This window comes from Ranitomeya imitator, chromosome 6, assembly GCF_032444005.1.
Source record: "Ranitomeya imitator isolate aRanImi1 chromosome 6, aRanImi1.pri, whole genome shotgun sequence".
NCBI classification, from domain to species: Eukaryota; Metazoa; Chordata; class Amphibia; order Anura; family Dendrobatidae; genus Ranitomeya; species Ranitomeya imitator.
The window spans coordinates 33,499,481-33,516,630 of NC_091287.1; the positions used below are offsets into that span (position 1 = coordinate 33,499,481).

At 43.6% G+C, this 17,150-nt stretch overlaps 1 protein-coding gene across 5 annotated transcripts in view; it reads right to left on the reverse strand.

The window, feature by feature from the left end:
• The window catches only part of CDK14 (cyclin dependent kinase 14), a 521,480-nt gene that overhangs the window by 418,804 nt on the left and 85,526 nt on the right, over positions 1-17,150 (reverse strand). Inside the window, exon 1 of one of the 5 annotated variants that reach the window (XM_069729434.1) lies at positions 8,136-8,858. The exons of 3 other annotated variants lie outside the window; for them this stretch is intronic. The gene's annotated coding sequence lies outside the window, so the exon portion shown is untranslated. Of the gene's footprint in view, positions 1-8,135; positions 8,859-17,150 lie in introns of those variants that run through there. One more of the 5 variants, XM_069729436.1, reaches the window with a different exon arrangement.

A 17,150-nucleotide genomic window follows, 5' to 3' on the forward strand; every position in this document is an offset into this window, starting at 1 on the left:
AGCTGTGACATCCCCTATTGTGAATGGTGGATCCTGTGTTATCCACTGTATATAGAGGTGCTCTCAGTCATTGTACAGGAGGAGGAGGTGAGCTGTGACATTATATATATATATATATATATATATATATATATATATATATATATATATATATGTCACAGCTCACCTCCTCCTCCTGTACAATGACTGAGAGCACCTCTATATACAGTGGATAACACAGGATCCACAATGACTGATAACACTGACTGATAACACCTCTATATACAATGACTGATAACACCTCTATATACAGTAGATAACACAGAATCCACCATTCACTATAGATGATGTCACAGCTCACCTCCTCCTCCTGTACAATGACTGATAACACCTCTATAAACAGGAGATAACACAGGATCCACCATTCACAATAGGTGATGTCACAGCTCACCTCCCCCTCCTGTACAATGACTGATAACACCTCTATATACAGTAGATATCACAGGATCCACCATTCACAATAGGTGATGTCACAGCTCACCTCCCCCTCCTGTACAATGACTGATAACACCTCTATATACAATAGATAACACAGGATCCACCATTCACAATAGGTGATGTCACAGCTCACCTCCTCCTCCTGTACAATGACTGATAACACCTCTATAAACAGGAGATAACACAGGATCCACCATTCACAATAGGTGATGTCACAGCTCACCTCCTCCTCCTGTACAATGACTGAGAACACCTCTATATACAGTAGATAACACAGGATCCACAATGACTGATAACACTGACTGATAACACCTCTATATACAATGACTGATAACACCTCTATATACAGTAGATAACACATGATCCACCATTCACTATAGATGTCACAGCTCACCTCCTCCTCCTCCTGTACATGACCCTCCCTTATATTAGAGCAGGTTCAGATAACTATACAAGGATAAACAGACCAAATGATTTTGGATGATGTCCGGATCAGCAATGTGGTGAGGTGTCCCCAAGCAGTTTGCGCTTCTTTCTCTGCTGAAGACACGTGCACGCTTGGCTGAGTTGAGCATACATGTGTATGGGGAAGATGGTGATGATAGCCATGAGCTGAACCCACATTCAGTTGACGGTTGATGAAGACCCTGGGTGCGAAGTCCTATCACAGCAAGGTTCCTTAAAGGGATATTCTCCTCTTGCACATTGGATGTCCTATCCAAAGGATAGGCGATAAAAGTATAGTATATTCATGTTCCACCAATGCAGCCTGCATACTAAGAGAATGGGGCCCCACTGGGCACAATTGTCAGCAGAAAAGTGGCTAGAATGGTCATTAGGGCTTGTGTACTTAGTTAAAGGGAACCAGTCAGGAAGTTTTCACATATAACAGTAGTGGTATAGGCTTTGTAGACGCCGATCCCCCCGTTAGAATGAGACCTTTTCTGTAGGCATCTGCTGTACCAGTCATGAGAAATCTAGTGTAGAAGTAATATGCAAATTAGGTAGGAAGTGCACTAGCAGAGTGACTGCATTGACACGCCCCCAGTGCCCTTCCAGCCTTATTTGCATATGACTACTACACTAGATTTCTCATTACTGGTATATTGCACCTCTACAAAAAAGGTCTCATTTTTATTGGGGGACAAGTACAAATACAGTCAGGCCATTGATTATATATGTAAAAAAAAAACAAAAAAAAAAAACTCTCTTTAAAACTTAAAATAAGCAAAATTTAAGTACACCTCCAAACATCAAAATTCAGGTTTGCACACCGTCTCCCGTACCTGGGAAAATTATTGAGTGAAAAGCGCCACTTGTACGTCAGCCCAGATTTTTACTTCCGTAACCGATCACATGTTGTCATAGAACAAATATAGCAGAAAAATAACGAACCGCACATTACATTATCATCAACCCAGGCATAAAAAATAAAAAATGTGCGGCTGAGTTCACATGAGAGGTAACCGGGAATTAGAGAATCTATCTGGAGCATCAGACGCCACTTTTTTGCCCTCCTCCTCCTCTCAGATCTAAGCAGTAATTCCAGTAGGATGTTCGCGGTGTCAGAAGCTCCTCTATAGACCGCCACGGCAAAGCTAGAGCCATAAACGTGGAGGACCTAGAATTACGCACACAGTGGGGGCCACGTATTATAGGGTCAGTGAGAAAAACACCGGACAATGAGGTTAAAGGATTCGCCTGGTTTAGGAAACACATTTTTAGAGAACTTATCAGAGATTTCGGAGTTAAAAGAGTGAAGGTTCTCCCATCCAGGACTGATCTCAGTGTGTTCTCCACCTAGCACCTTCATGCAATACATGGAAAGACCATTGATTACTTTGGAACTGTGTAATGCTACATTTTTCAACTTGGCGGCTTAGTGAGGGGGTGGGGTTTAGCAAGAGGGGTGGGGCTGAGCAAGAGGGGTGGGGCTGAGCAAGAGGGGTGGGGCTGAGCAAGAGGGGTGGGGCTGAGGATGCACACCATAAAAGGAAAAAAAAAAGTTCTACCTCTCAGAGAGAAGGAAATTAAAAAATTTATGAAAGGTTATTTTTTTAAGTAATAATCAAACTTTGCAAAGTAAGTTTTACGATTGTAAAATCACCAATGTTTCAGTGTATTTCCAATTTCATTCTACGCTGATTTTTTTTTTTTTTTTTAACTTTTTTTAAATTTATGAAGTCACTCGAAACTACAACCCGTCCATCAAAAGAACAAGACGTCATACAACTGCGTCTGCAGAATGAATAATAAGGGATGGATCTTTAGGGTGAAAAAAATGAAAAAAAAAAATATTTCCATCTCCAAATGGTTAAAATACATGAGAACATCTTTCTCATCTTTGTCCATGTTTTCGTTACATGATTTTAATGGCAGACATATTGCTGGGGCGGCATGAACAGTAGCTGAGGATATGGTAGTAAGACCTATAATGAGCATGCTGTGCAACCTGTGCAGTGAGAGGGGGGAAGGAGGAGCCGTCATCATCCTCAGTAGTCAGTGCTGTGATCCTGCTTTATCGGCCTCTAGCTATATAATAAGAGAGTCGCATTTCATATTAATCCCGTCATCTGATAAGAAGATGACTGCTGGGCCTCCTCACGGTGTACAAGGGACAGGAAGAAAATCCCAACTATTTAAAGGGAATAGGTTATCAGAAAATTAACAATTGACCGAAAGTTACATTTAACTCAAAAACCTGATTTAAGCAATGTTTTTCCCGAAATCACAATCTGTATTAAAAATGTAAAAAAAAAAAAAGTAATCTTGAAATTCTCCAAATCTGGCCACTGGAGCCTTTTTATACTTTAACTTCTCATTTCAGGAAATACACATGTACATTAGCAGCAATCTGTTTTGTACCGAGGCACCTAATGCGCCTGTGCAACGGTCACTGTAAAGGGAGGGGGAGCAGGGTCAACGGTGACATCGCCTATTGTCATTGATGGATCCTGTGTAATCTACTGCATATAGAGGTGTTATCAGTCATTGTACAGGAGGAGGAGGTGAGCTGTGACATCGCCTATTGTGAATGGTGGATCCTGTGTTATCTACTGTATATAAAGGTGTTATCAGTCATTGTACAGGAGGAGGAGGTGAGCTGTGTCATCACCTATTGTGAATGGTGGATCCTGTGTTATCTACTGTATATAGAGGTGTTATCAGTCATTGTACAGGAGGAGGAGGTGAGCTGTGACATCACCTATTGTGAATGGTGGATCCTGTGTTATCTACTGCATATAGAGGTGTTATCAGTCATTGTACAGGAGGAGGAGGTGAGCTGTGACATCACCTATTGTCATTGATGGATCCTGTGTTATCTACTGTATATAGAAGTGTTATCAATCATTGTACAGGAGGAGGAGGTGAGCTGTGAAACCACCTATTGTGATTGATGGGTCCTGTGTTATCCGTCATTATAATTCTGTCTGTGATATAATGAGTCTGCTGAAATCTCTTCCTGGAAGGTCAGGATGTACAAGTCTAAAATAGCCCCAGTGAGTAGTGCAAGATCGTGTTATAAAATAAACAAACAGTGCCAAAATTAAAAAAACAAACAAACAAAAAAACAATAAACGCAAAACAAAAATCCAATTTAAACAACAGGTCATGTTCTTCTAACACATCCCCTTTAATACCTTTCTTGCCAATACCTCTCCCCCAAGGTGATAATGTAAGATGCAGAATTACTCAGGGTGTAAGGATGTGTAAAGAGAGACTGTAGCTGTAGCTTTGTTACATTGTATCCATTATTCCATGTGAATGTAACCTTTCCTTCTCCCTCCGAGCCCGAGCGACCGCACATAACGCCGAGACAGACCCCGCACGTCCTGTTGACACAGATTATTTTGGTCACTGCCCCTGAAGGAAATCCATGAGCGTAATTAAATTCCATCTTTACTTATAATGAATTCTTAATTATTTCTTATAGCTCGAGGTCGCTGCCGGCGCACATGGCGCCCCCTGTTTCGCACACATTTATTACATTTGCGACACAATCTTAAAATTTCATACTTCTTAATGGCATCGTGGTCAGTGTGATCTGATGACGCATCGTGACCCCAGTCGATCAATACGGATCATTTAAAGACAGGAGATATAAAAAGGGTTGTACTGGATTAGAAAACCATCATCTACAAACTGTCCGTGAGTTTGCAATAAGGACTCCAGCTCAGTTCAACTCAAGTGAATAGGGAAGAGCTGCAATACCAGACACAGCCTGTAGACAGGTGTGGCGCTGTTTTTGGAAGAAAGCAGTCAGTTTTTTTCTAATCCGTTACAAACCCTTTAATTCGAAATGTTGAATGGAAAGTGCTACCTTTAGTGCTGATCTGGAGTAGATTTTATTTTTAAGTTATATTTTTTCGGCTATAGCTTAACTCCTCGCTGCCAACAGCCCCAATCCTATGTGGGACTTTTCCATAAAACCAACCTGGATCACCATACGGTTCAATGATCAAATGCATCATCACACGGTTCAATGGTCATTAGGAGCACCATAGGGTTCAATGATCACTAGGTTACCATAGGGTTCAATGGTCATTAGGCGCACCATAGGGTTCAATGGTCATTAGGAGCACCATAGGGTTCAATGGTCACTAGGTTACCATAGGGTTCAATAGTCATTAGGAGCACCATAGGGTTCAATGGTCATTAGGAGCACCATAGGGTTCAATGGTCATTAGGAGCACCATAGGGTTCAATGGTCATTAGGAGCACCATAGGGTTCAATGGTCATTAGGAGCACCATAGGGTTCAATGGTCATTAGGAGCACCATAGGGTTCAATGGTCACTAGGTTACCATAGGGTTCAATGGTCACTAGGTTACCATAGGGTTCGATGGTCATTAGGAGCACCATAGGGTTCACTAATCACTAGGAGCACCATATGGTTCAATGGTCATTAGGAGCACCATAGGGTTCAATGATCACTAGAGAAATCATACTGTTATGTGGTCCCCAATATCATCATAAAGTTTAACATTACCTAGAATCTTCATAGGGTTCAGTGGGTACTAGGAACTTCACAGGGGTCAATGGACACTGGGTTCACTATAGGGTTTAATGGTTACTAGGATCACCATAGGGTTCAATGATCATTAGGATCACCATACGGTTCAATGGTTACTAGGATCATCAAACAGTTCAATGATCACAAGAATCAACATTGGGTTCAATGGTCACTAGGATCACCATACGATTCAATGGTCAGTAGGATCACCATACGGTTCAATGGTCACTAGGATCACCATACGGTTCAATGGTCACTAGGATCACCATACGGTTCAATGGTCACTAGGATCACCATACGGTTCAATGGTCACTAGGACCACCATAGAGTTCAATGATGTCTAGGATCATTATGGAGTTCAATGGTGCCCAAAATTACCATATGGTTTAATGGTAGCTAGATTCTTCATAGGGTTCAGTGGTTACTAGGATCATCATAGGGATCAGTAGTCAATACCCACTAGGATCAATACGGGATTCAGCTGTCACAAGCATCATCTTAGAGTTTGATCATCACAAAGATCATCATAGGGGTCAATGAGAACTGGGATCACAATGGGGTAAAATACCATATGCAGCACGGTGGCTCAGTGGTTAGCACAGTTGCTTTGCAGCACTGGGGTCCTGGGTTCAAATTCCACCAAGGACAATATATGCAAAGAGTTTGTATGGTCTTCCCGTGTTTGCGTGGGTTTCCTCCGGGTTCTCCGGTTTCCTGCCACTCTCCAAAGACATACTGATAGGGAATTTAGATTGTGAGCCCCATTGCGGACAGCAAAGATAATGTCTGTAAAATGCTGTGGAATTAAAGGTGCTACATAACCAAACCATAACAATAGGAGGTCTTATAATTATAGCCACCTGTTACATAAAGGAATTCTGCTGGTTCCTGCCAAATCCTGAATGACGATGTTGACTTATAATTCAACGTTAAAGGTTCGGTGTTTTTTGGCAGCAGGAATAGTGTTACAGACTGCCGTTAAAAATCCCTAAAAATGTAAACTGGTGAAAATGTCAATGTGTGGATATGTTTCCTCCTATAAGATGGAAAAGATCGAGTTTATGTTTACTTTATGAAATTGCCTGAGTTTTATTGCACCTATAATAATTGTAAAAACTTGTATATCGTATGTATCATAGATTAGGATGAACCGGAGATGACCGCCTCTTCCTCCATATTCATCCATCGCCCTATATTTATGGCTCAGACTAACATCGGCTTCCCATAAAACCATTACTTATAATGTTCTTGACTCAATATATCAAGGGGGCGGACAACTTCATAAACTGGAGAGCTGCGGCAATCAATATTGGCCCAAGATATGCAGATGGCCAACATCTTAGGTTATTCCTTTGCTCCTGGCAATAACCAACTTCTTAGATGATTGGCATTAGGATGACATTTACAAATTTCTATTGGTTCCCGAATCTTTGGACCAAGGATAAACTGCAGCATCGGGTGTTGCCAAGTCACAGGGTGGCGCTTCATAATTGACTGACACCACAAGTCGCGCCTTCATGACCGTTCCACTTAACACCAGCGATCCACGACTTTTTTTCTGGGCTGCCACTTAAACGAGACTTTGATGACTGATGATCCTAGGTCTAATAAGTTTAGGAGTGAAGCTCCCCAAGGAACCCTAACATTTTGGGGGGTCATATCAAAGCACTGGCCCCATAATCACAAATCTGAGCCCTAAAGTTGGGTCCATTACATCGTGCACCAAGTTGGGGGGGTTCATACTCTAAATCGAAATCTGATTAACTCTTCGTGAACCCATTTAGAGTTTTTAACGAATGACCACGATGATGCTACCTTAAGGGTGAGAGACGGTGGGCCAGGTTGACACCATTTTCCTACACGTTTAATCTTATGTGCACCTCAAGTCCCTGGTAAAAAAAAAAAACTCCTACAAAAGGCAATGGCAACACTAATGTTGGGAAAACAGGAAAAAAAATTCATGCACACTCTGTTTTTCAAGCCCGATCGTGGTGGTGGTGATGGTGGTGGTGGTGGTGATGGTGGTGGTGGTGGTGGTGACAGTGGTGGTGGTGGTGGTGACAGTGGTGGTGGTGGTGGTGACAGTGGTGGTGGTGGTGACAGTGGTGGTGGTGGTGGTGACAGTGGTGGTGGTGGTGGTGACAGTGGTGGTGGTGGTGGTGGTGGTGGTGGTGGTGATGACAGTGGTGGTGGTGGTGGTGATGACAGTGGTGGTGGTGGTGGTGATGACAGTGGTGGTGGTGGTGATGGTGGTGGTGGTGGTGACAGTGGTGGTGGTGGTGGTGGTGGTGGTGACAGTGGTGGTGATGGTGGTGGTGGTGAGAGGCAACACTCCCATCATCTCCTGCATTCAATCACTTGGGTTGCAGAGATTAAAGTGGTTTCTCACATCCACCTAGGGGATGAGGCAACTATATCAAGGTGTATGAGATAAAGGGCAAGAAATGGTTGTTCCTTCGATGTAAGGTTTCCGTGAGGTGTAGTCCGATGGGACCCTCTAGCTTGGAAATGTAGCACATTTGCGTTTTGCATAATTTACAATGAGGCTTGCATGGCAGCGGCTGTGAGATATGGAGAAGGCGTGTGATGTCTATAGGGAGCGGTGTGTACAGATAAATATGCACGGTAATAATTACTGACTCACCGTTGTGCCGATCTCGGAACTGGCTGCTTCATCTACAACTCCTGGTCATGTCTCCGTCTGTGGTCGCCGGCGGGGCACGGAGATTGCAGCCAGGCCGGTGTCATTCAGCAAATGAATTCACAACATGTTAGTGCTGGAGCGAGCTGGAATGGGAAGGACGTACTACACCGCGCAGAGAGAGGGGGAATCACAGGCAGCAAACAGGGAAATCTCAACAGGCAGATTATATTCTCATAGGACTCCCCGGCATCACGTCTAGATGAGCAGAGACAAAATAATAGCCCGCTGCCCGAGACTTCCCTGCCGTGCCACCTTACTGTACTGCAAGGCTTCTACGAAAAGAGGAAAGGATGCACCTTCCTATGGAGCAGCAAGGAATCAGCCAGCACTGCTGCCTGCAGTAGGAAAGCAGCCGGGAGACGTATATACAGAGTGACAATATACAAGGCACTAGGATGGTATAAAAATAGGGGGGTGGGCATCATCCGGTATTTCCAGATTCGCATAATCACTGCAGCCAGGATTAATGACTGGATAAAACAGCATGAGCCTGGAAAAGTAAAATAATTCTTCACGGAGGAGCAGTAATTGCAGCCATATTGTTTTCACCCGGCTTTCCCAGGAACAGATAAACATAGCAAAACATTGGGTCAGCTATACGAATGCATCTCCCAACTGGAAACAGGGACATGTGTCAAAGTGTCCGTAGTGAAGCCCTTGTGTTCCCACACAAGAAAATAACCAACACAGCATGATGCCCCCACAGTACATTCCCCCCACACATAGTAGGATGCCCCCTGTGAGAGATATGGGAAAATTATATCCAATTGATATCATTTTGATATCTTTTGGAATTCCCTATCAGATACAGTTTGGCCCAAAATACTTGCTCCACCTCGGGCGGCCCCCCCAACTTTGGAAATCCCCCCAGGCCAAAAGGGAAGTCAAATACACATCAAACAATGGCACCTCATTATCCAGTGAAGGCACTTGCTTGGAGAAGGCTGACTAATGTTTTTTTTTTATTTTATTAGCTCAAGCAAATAGGCCTTTGAAACGCTATCGGGAAGGGGGGGGAGGGGTTTGGGGTTTGTTAGCAAAAGGAATAGACCCTGTGCCCCCTTCATCAAGTCCAGCAATTATCACAGGGGTGTAAACTCTTGTGCAGTTACCAGCCAACTGGCTTCTTTTGTTGGACTCAGATATTGGCACCGCAGACCCCAGGTTCAAGAGCACAGGGCTCAGATATTGAATCTTGAAAATTACCTATAATAAAAGAAGGCAATATCTCTGAACCTAGCTGAGCACATAATCAGAATCTGCATTCCTTTCCCCACAAGCCCATACCATGCAGCCACCTCTAGATCTAAGCATTGTTGACTTATAAAGCATAGCTACCAGGAATTAAATACGGTAGCCGTATTAGGTCTCCATGCACAGAAAATCCAGCAGAACCCAGTGGCACCACCGCCATCCAATTTAGAGCGTTGGACGGAAAGTTATTGGCTTTCATGGTTCTAGCCGGAAAACCATGCTCTCAGATATGGCAGGAAAGAGGCTGCACAGCCCAGGGGTTGGCATAGCATGTGGGAGGGTGCAGCCTAGGGTATAATAGGCAGCTCCTCATTTTGGACTCAGTTCTTCTACTGGCAGGAGGCCCGTTCGCTGACGCGGCCAGATGTATCTTCTAGTGTTCCTTTCGGCAATTAAATCTCAAATTAATCTTGGGCTGCTCTTTTGTCTCGATTCACGAATCCCTGTGTCCACATACTCGGTTGGTTAATATACGCTACCCGGGGTTGGTTTCTGAACCGACATAAGCCTGTTGTCGGATGGGGCATATAGAATGAAGAACTGGTGGCAGCATACTGTACTGTGTTAGTGAGGAACTCCTACAGTGACAGAGTTGGAAAAAGAGTTGCACATTATCTGCCAAAGATAAAGAATTAAACCTGAAGTGATCAGGAAGCCATTACCGTATTTTTCAGATTATAAGAGGCACCCTTTTCCCAAAATTCCAGGACCGAGCTGCAGCTCCAGGAAAGGAGCAGAACCCGAGAGGATGAATCGTAGAGGAACTTAGAGGAAAGGAGCACAGTGGAGGAAGAGGCTCAGAGGGGAAACACCACCGGACACCCTCAGAGCCAGAGCGTAGTAACCGGGCACCTGGAGCCCGATGTTGTGTTGTTCTCTAGGACGCACGGCAGAACCAGAGGGCATAGGACTGTATGTTAATTGCTCACATCAAGTCTGAGATGAAGCAGTAACCTGAAAGCCCGGGTCATGATAGAGACCCTGTAAAACGGCTCACACTGCCTACTGTGCAGACATCTGTCTCAGGACAGGAGAGAGAGGACTTTGCCAGCAAGCTACAAGCAGCAGGTACCTCGCCAACTAGCGCAAGAAGGAAAGGCTTATGGACCCCACCTGGGATAGGGATCCCCTATTGCCTCCAAGCCAGGCGGACCACAGCTACCCCTGCACTTGGTACCGTATTTAGCAACTGGATAAAAATTAACCTTTATTAGGTATATTTAAAAAGCCAATAATTGGCACATTTGTATAGACCAAAAATAATAAACAAATAGGAACCCTAATGTGATACATGCCCTATTACCTACACAGAATGGGGAAACAAAATAAAAACAAATAACAGATAACAGATACCAGACAGCACTGCCAGTGTTAGAAGTCACTTCCAATCCACAATTGTTCCCATAGGCTCACCGAATGTGGGCCAACAATAGTAGAGTTCAACAAAGCATCGGTGTATGGACACAAAAAGCACCCCTATGGCGCTAAATTTGGTAGGGTCACTGAATAGGGCTAGTCGTCGTGGAGTGGGGGCGCCATATGCGAAGGTTTTTAGGGTGCCAACCCCCGCGACAGGTAGGGTTATGTCTACAGGGACAATCCATATTAACCTTGAACCTACACTTGCCCTTGCAAGATATCTAATAACTTTTGATAGACCTATTTCGCACGTATCACATTAGGGTTCCTATTTGTTTGCTTATTATTTTTGGTCTATACAAATGTGCCAATTATTGGCTTTTTAAATATACCTAATAAAGGTTAATTTTTATCCAGTTGCTAAATACGGTATTAATTCTATTGGATAAGTACACCACGCTCATTATATACCCTGCACTTGGTACCCTGGACTGAGGCTACTGCTACCATCAGTAAACCAGGTAAAGACTGCAAACCTGTGTCCTCGTTCTTTGCCATACAATCCATCACACCATCAGTGCCCTACACCTGGGAAGCCCTGGGGACCTACTTCACCTGTGGGAAGTTACACCATCTTGCTGCCATACCATCACCCCAGAGGACCCCTTTTAGCAGCGTTGGTCCCTAATGATCGAAAGCCACAGGTGGCGTCACGAGCAAACTTTATTCCTAAAACCCCTTTAAAGATATTCCCATTAACATGGGAGCTCAGAGCCAGGGACCGGGTCGCCGCCACTGTGACATCCCGCTGTAAGCTGACTGGGCCCGGTACAGAGTACCCCACGGCCCTGGCGGGCGACTCACATCTTTCATGAAAACCAGAGTTTTTCTTCAGGATAATGCTCCATTGCAACACTAAAGTCTCCACTGCTTTGAGCAAGAAAAGGCCTTAAAGATGAAGAATAATGACACAACCCCTTCCCCTTGGACCTAAACCCTAGTGAGAACTTGTGAGCGCTTCTTATATGGCAGATTTATGGTGAAGGAGAACAGCCACTTCTCTGATCAGTGTCTGGGCTGTGGTTGGTGAGGGCCAAATAGTTGATAGTCAACAGATGAAGGAACTGAGACTCCATGGCTGGAGCTTATTGAGAAGATGGGTGGCCATATTACTATACTGATCACTGAGATTTTTTTTTTTGTTTTAATATCAGAAATGCAGAGACAGACCCCAAAAGACCTGCAACTATAATTGCAGCATAAGGTGGTCCTACAAAGTACTGAGTCAGGGGGGCTGAATACAAATGTACGTCACAATTTTCAGATTTATAATGTTTAAATAATTATGAAATCAATAACTAATCATTTCCTTTACACTTCACAGTTACTTTCTACTTTGTGTTGACTTATCACATACTATAAAATCTCAATAAAATACATCTAGGTTTGTGGGTATAACGTTAAAAAATGGTGAAAGGTTCACGGGGTACGAATACCTTTTCGAAGCACCATATAAAAAAAACAGTTCCTATTACCTTTGATAGAATAAGTTAACGTAGAACATTTCTTTGGAAAGACATTTTTACTCTTCGAATAAAGTCATATTTTCCTTTGTTCACTCGTTACAGACAAGGAATGCTTTTATCTTCCCAACCATCGGATTTCCCACAGTTGGCCAACATTAAACAGCAAATCTTAAGAAAGACTGATGATGACCATGAAACCATTCTTAGCACAAACCCTCTCCAGTAAATATATCTTAAGTAGTGTGGGGATTATTCATCTTGGTTGAGTATCTCTTCTTTTCCTCCATGCTGCAGAGATGTCTATCAGCACATAAAGCCTATTAATACACTTCACATAGGGGAACGGCAGCTGCGACAGGTGTGGGATTATTACAGCAGTTTACTTTAATTGAAAGCAACTCTATCTATGCTTACAACTGGGCTCGCAACGTTAATTAATGACGGATAGGTTGGGAGGAAAAAGAAAAAAAAAACCTTTAATGACCCCTTCGGAAAACAAGCAAAAAGAAGTCTATGTCTATCCATTTACGATATATGTATCATCTACTTAATATGAAGTCAGAGGACAGTACGAGTCAATGGCCACACTCTTACAGATCCTTAGATTACACTTTGTAAGGAGCCTTCCTTCCGTACGTTTTATAGACAAGTCCCTTTTTTTGCTGCGGCTACAGTTTGTTTTTGTTTTTTTAATGTGCCGGCAATTTTTTTTTTATACGGAAAAAAACAATTAAAAATAGAATAATTGGACCCATATAATATAGTATATGTCACGCCGTAAACGGCGATAAAGGGGCAGGACTGCATACTGGGACCCGCACCTGTCCCTGCCACTATAATGGGGCCCTGGCTTTCCCTTTTCTCGGGGGTACCTATGATGGTTAGGAGGCCTGAGCCACCAGCGTATCCCTGTCTCCTGTGCAGGCCCCATCAGTGGCCCCCTCTCCCCCCCAGGGAGGAGGACTGCACCAGTGTATAAACACAACAATAAACAGGGTATACAGACAAGGTAACTAAAAGTCTCAAACTCACCAAATGCTCACACAACCACAGAGGGTACACATAGAAGGGAAGAGAAGGAGAAACTAGGAAGGAAAACAGGTTTAACAAGCAACCAAAACAGCAGACACCAATCTCTGTAATAAACCTCCAAGCTCCAAATATCACTCTCCTTCAACCTCCAAACCAGGCAGCAGAACTGATCACTGACAATAGCTGAAGTCAGGACTGGGTCTATATAGAGGAGGAGATTACAAAAATCCACTTCAGCTGAGAGACCCAGCTCACAGCAACTTAGCAAATAAGGTTAACTCCTGCACTGCTGGCACAAAGCAGCCAGGTCAAAATATAGGAGAAGAGCTTCTGTTCACTGTGTGTGCACGAGGCCCAGAGCGCTGCGGTTCTCTGGAACCTCTCTGTCGCGGTAACCCTGTGACAGTATCCTTATAACATTGCCTTCAGAAGCCCAAACAATAACAGTATATTGTACCCAGAAGTAGAAATGAGCAAAGCTACCAAGATTCACTCGATTTTGCCATCAGATTCGATCTGAATCAAAAGTCCCCGATTGCCATGAAAATTTGTCTCTCCAGACAACAAAGCAACATAAAGCGAGGAGAGGTTTTTCCGGCACTGCCTCGTCCGTCCTAAGGCCAATGATTGACCTCACGCAATCACGTGGAAGGGTGACGTTATGACACGAAAATCTAGGAGAGGTGAATAGAATGAATTATATTAATTTAACCCCTTCACTGCACTCAGAATCCATTAAAATGATGACTGGCTAATCACCATTTTGCCGAATTTATGTCAACAGAATCCTCAAAAACTTGGATTCACCAGGATCAAAACTTTTTGGGAAATTTGTGACTAATTGAATGTGTTACAGATTAAAGGGGTATTCCCATCTCCAAGCCAAGGTCCTATCTCAATATGTAATAGGTGCAATGATATTAGAAAATACCTCCATTAAGAAATCTAGAGTAGTTTGTCTGATACGCTATGTCACTTACCCCAATTGCAGGGCTTTGCAGTAGCTTAGATAGCCATGGTTATGACCACTAACAACTAACTGACACTGAGTGGTCGTCACCATTGATACCCAAGTTATTGCAATGTAATGCAATGGGGTAATCAACATAACTAATCAGAAGAACTGTTCTACATTTCGAATTGGAGGTATTCACTAATATTATTATGCCTACTATATATTGGGATAGATTCTTAGAGATGGGCATACCCCTTTAACTTACTTGCTTGAATCCAGATGCAGTCTATGATTTTCAGCTCCTGACAACAGCTAGAATGTTCTAATTCTGCAATACTAGCTTTCGGCACTGTCCGGCTGTATGTTGGCCAAATCCAAGAGCAACTAAAGTATAGGATAACCAACCTTAAAAGCCGTTGTCCACTACTTCGACTTCTAACAAATAAATTTGGTACGAATCAAAGGGGTTAAAAAAAATAACTCTAAAGCCCCAATCAGATAACCATGATTTCACAAGCAAAAAAAAGGTTACAGGTGTTATCAGTGTTTTGGATCCATGAGTCATCAGTGTTTTGGATCCATGAGTCATCAGTGTTTTGGATCCATGAGTCATCAGCGTTTTGGATCCATGAGTCATCAGTGTTTTGGATCCATGAGTCATCAGTGTTTTGGATCCATGAGTCATCAGTGTTTTGGATCCATGAGTCATCAGTGTTTTGGATCCATGAGTCATCAGTGTTTTGGATCCATGAGTCATCAGTAGTGTTGAGCATTCCGATACTGCAAGTATCGGGTATCGGCTGATATTTGCTGTATCGGAATTCCGATACCGAGTTCCGATATTTTTGTGATATCGGAAATCGGAAGTGTTCCCAGTCATCTTCGGCGTGTGCGGTGCGTGTGGTTCCCAGGGTCTGGAGGAGAGGAAACTCTCCTTCAGGCCCTGGGATCCATATTCATGTAAAAAATAAAGAATAAAAATAAAAAATATGGATAAACTCACCCCTCCGGCGAACCCTGGCTGTCACCACTGCTAGCGTCTGCCTCCGTCCCTGAGAATGTAGCGAGTGAAGGACCTTTGATGACGTCACGGTCAGGTGACCGCTCACCTGACCGCTCATGTGACCGCAACGTCATCGAAGGTCCTTCACTCACTGCATTCTCAGCAACGGAGGCAGACGCTAGCAGTGGTGACAGCTAGGGTTCGCCGGAGGGGTGAGTATATCCATATTTTTTATTTTTATTCTTTATTTTTTACATGAATATGGATCCCAGGGCCTGAAGGAGAGTTTCCTCTCCTCCAGACCCTGGGAACCACACGCACCGCACACGCCGAAGATGACTGGGAACACTTCCGATTTCCGATATCACAAAAATATCGGAACTCGGTATCGGAATTCCGATACTTGCAGTATCGGAATGCTCAACACTACTGATGACTCATGGATCCAAAACACTGATGACTCATGGATCCAAAACACTGATGACTCATGGATCCAAAACACTGATGACTGATGGATCCAAAACACTGATGACTCATGGATCCAAAACACTGATGACTCATGGATCCAAAACACTGATGACTCATGGATCCAAAACACTGATGACTCATGGATCCAAAACACTGATGACTCATGGATCCAAAACACTGATGACTCATGGATCCAAAACACTGATGACTCATGGATCCAAAACACTGATGACTCATGGATCCAAAACACTGATGACTCATGGATCCAAAACACTGATGACTCATGGATCCATGAGTCATCAGTGTTTTGGATCCATGAGTCATCCGTGTTTTGGATCCATGAGTCATCAGTGTTTTGGATCCATGAGTCATCAGTGTTTTGGATCCATGAGTCATCAGTGTTTTGGATCCATGAGTCATCAGTGTTTGGCCAGTGTGTCATCGGTGTTTGACCAGTGTGTCATCGGTGTTCGGCCAGTGTGTCATCAGTGTTTTGGATCCATGAGTCATCAGTGTTTGGCCAGTGTGTCATCAGCGTTTGGCCAGTGTGTCATCAGCGTTTGGCCAGTGTGTCATCGGTGTTTGACCAGTGTGTCATCGGTGTTCGGCCAGTGTGTCATCAGTGTTTTGGATCCATGAGTCATCAGTGTTTGGCCAGTGTGTCATCAGCGTTTGGCCAGTGTGTCATCAGCGTTCGACCAGTGTGTCATCAGCGTTTTGGATCCATGAGACATCAGTGTTTTGGATCCATGAGTCATTAGTGTTCGGCCAGTGTGTCATCAGCGTTTCTCCTGGATGGATAACTAAATAAATGACAAAGCTTATCCTATACTTTGCAATGTAAACACAGACAGCACAGGATGGCAAACAGATGTAATCCATGTGCTGTACGTGTTTTCATGGACCCATAGACTTGTGTTGGACCTTGTTATCTGTGCTGCCCCCCCCCCCAAAAAAAAAAATGGACAAGGCAACGTGAGTTTTCCCTCTACCTCTCCTGCCACCATCCAGACCTCCCTATCAGCATCTATATTGCCCTCTTCTCCTTCCGCCCATCTCCGGATTTTCAGCAATTGATTAGACCCCAATGTGGTCAAGTAGGTGTTGACGCAGGTCATTAATATTTCCCGGCCCTCAGAATTCACACTAATTGAATCCCAAATTTGGATTTGTTAGAAAACACAGCGGAATAGAATCATTTAGAACCAATATGTTCATCTCTAATCAATGCGATCCCGTCACAAAAACAAAACAATGGGATTTATGTAAACCCCGTTCACAAGCCAGTGGCATTACCTGCTTTTGGGGGAATGTTCCAGGGGTGGAAACTATTTTTTTTCCCCCCAGATTTTTGAGAA